Here is a 3,195-nt window from a genome sequence, read left to right on the forward strand (position 1 = left end):
ACCGCAAAAGAAGATTACATCGAATAGATCTCCACAAGACAGGGGGAGAACTTTGTATTGAGATCCAAAAAGAGAGAAGAAGCCATGTAACTAATAACTATGGACCCGAAGGCCTGAGGTAAACTACTCACACTTCGTCGGAGAGGCTATGGTGTTGATGTAGAAGCCCTCCGTGATTGATGCTTCCTCCGGCGGAGCTCCGAAACAGGCCCCAACACGGGATCTCGTGGATACATAAAGTTGCGGCGGTGGAATTAGGGTTTTGGCTCCGTATCTGATTGTTTGGGGGTACGTAGGTATATATAGGAGGAAGGAGTACGTCGGTGGAGCAACAGGGGGCCCACGAGGGTGGAGGGCGCGCCTCGGGGGGGGGGGGGGGGTAGGCGCGCCCCCTTCCTCATGGCCTCCCTGTTGGTTGCTTGACATAGGGTCCAAGTCTCCTGGATTTTGTTCGTTCCAAAAATCACGTTCCCTAAGGTTTCATTCCGTTTGGACTCCGTTTGATAATCCTTTTCTTCGAAACCCTAAAATAGGCAAAAAACAACAATTCTAGGTTGGGCCAACGGTTAATAGGTTAGTCCCAAAAATAATATAAAAGTGGATAATAAAGCCCAATAATGTCCAAAACAAAAGATAATATAGCATGGAGCAATCAAAAATTATAGATATGTTGGAGACGTATCAAGCATCCCCAAGCTTAATTCCTGCTCGTCCTCGAGTTGGTAAATGATAAAACAGAATTTTTGATGTCGAATGCTAATTGGCATAATTTCAATGTAATTCTTCTTAATTTTGGTATGAATATTTAGATCCGAAAGATTCAAGACAAAAGTTTAATGTTGACATAGAAATAATAATACTTCAAGCATACTAACTAAGCAATTATGTCTTCTCAAAATAACATGGCTAAAGAAAGTTATCCCTACAAAATCATATAGTCTGGCTATGCTCTATCTTCACCACACAAAGTATTTAAATCATGCACAACCCCGATGACAAGCCAAGAAATTGTTTCATACTTTTGACATTCTCACACTTCTTCAATCTTCACGCAATACATGAGCGTGAGCCATGGACATAGCACTTTAGGTGGAATAGAATGGTGGTTGTGGAGAAGACAAAAAGGGAGAAGATAGTCTCACATCAACTAGGCGTATCAACGGGCTATGGAGATTCCCATCAATAGATATCAATGTGAGTGAGTAGGGATTGCCATGCAACGGATGCACTAGCGCTATAAGTATATGAAAGCTCAAAAAGAAGCTAAGTGGGTGTGCATCCAACTCGCTTGCTCACAAAGACCTAGGGCATTTTGAGGAAGCCCATCATTGGAATATACAAGCCAAGTTCTATAATGAAAAATTCCCACTAGTATATGAAAGTGATAATAAAGGAGACTCTCTATCATGAATATCATGGTGCTACTTTGAAGCACAAGTGTGGTAAAAGGATATGAGCATTTTCCCTTCTCTCTTTTTCTCTCATTTGTTTATTTGGGCCTTCTCTTTTTTATGGCATCTTTTTTTATTTGGGCTTCTTTGGCCTCTTTTTATTTTATTTTATTTTTCGTCCAGAGTCTCATCCGGACTTGTGGGGGAATCATAGTCTCCATAATCCTTTCCTCACTGGGACAGTGCTCTAATAATGATGATCATCACACATTTATTTTCTTACAACTCAACAATTACAACTCGATACATAGAACAAGATATGACTCTATATGAATGCCTCCGGAGGTGTACCGGGATATGCAATGACTCATGAGTGACATGTATGAAAGAATTATGAATGGTGGCTTTTCCACAAATACAATGTCAACTACATGATCATGCAAAGCAATATGACAATGATGGAGTGTGTCATAGTAAACGGAACGGTGGAAAGTTGCATGGCAATATATCTCGGAATGGCTATGGAAATGCCATGATAGGTAGGTATGGTGGCTGTTTTGAGGAAGGTATATGGTGGGTGTATGATTCCGGCGAAAGGTGCGCGGTATTATAGAAGCTAGCAATGGTGGATGGGTGAGAGTGCGTATGATCCATGGACTGAACATTAGTCATATAGAACTGATATACTTATTGCAAAAATCTACAAGTTATCAAAGCAAAGTATTATGCAAATGCTCCTAGGGGGGTATATTGGTAGGAAAAGACCATCGCTCGTCCCCGGCCGCCACTCATAAGGAAGACAATCAATAAATAAATCATGCTCCGACTTCATCACATAACGGTTCACCATACGTGCATGCTACGGGAATCACAAACTTTAACACAAGTATTTCTCAAATTCACAACTACTCAACTAGCATGACTCTAATATCACCATCTCCATATCTCAAAACAATTATCAAGTATCAAACTTCTCATAGTATTCAACACACTCATAAGAGAATTTTATTATTAATCTTGTATACCTAGCATATTAGGATTATTTAAGCAAATTACCATGATATTTAAGACTCTCAAAATAATCTAAGTGAAGCATGAGAGATCAATAGTTTTCTATAAAACATATCCACCACCGTGCTCTAAAAGATATAAGTGAAGTACTAGAGCAAAACTATATAACTCAAAAGATATAAGTGAAGCACATAGAGTATTCTAATAATTTCCGAATCATGTGTGTCTCTCTCAAAAGGTGTGTACAGCAAATATGATTGTGGTAAACTAAAAATCAAAGACTCAAATCATACAAGACGCTCCAAGCAAAACACATATCATGTGGTGAATAAAAATATAGCACCAAGTAAAGTTACCAATAGAAGTAGACAAAAGAGGGGATGCCTTCTGGGGCAACCCCAAGCTTTGGCTTTTAGGTGTCCTTAGATTATCTTGGAGGTGCCATGGGAATCCCCAATCTTAGGCTCTTGCCACTCCATGTTCCATAATCCATCAAATCCTTACCCAAAACATGAAAACTTCACAACACAAAACTTAAAGTAGAAAATCTCGTGGGCTCCGTTAGCGAAAGAAAACAAAACACCACTTCAAGGTACTGTAATGAACTAATACTTTATTTATATTGGTTTTAAACGCACTGTATTCCAACTTCTTTATGGTTTATAAACTATTTTACTGGCCATAGATTCATCAAAATAAGCAAATAACACACAAAAAACAGAATCTGTCAAAAACAGAACAGTCTGTAGTAATCTGTAGCTAACACAAGATATGGAACCCCAAAAATTCTAAA

This window comes from Triticum dicoccoides, chromosome 3A (assembly GCF_002162155.2).
Source record: "Triticum dicoccoides isolate Atlit2015 ecotype Zavitan chromosome 3A, WEW_v2.0, whole genome shotgun sequence".
Taxonomy (NCBI): domain Eukaryota; kingdom Viridiplantae; phylum Streptophyta; class Magnoliopsida; order Poales; family Poaceae; genus Triticum; species Triticum dicoccoides.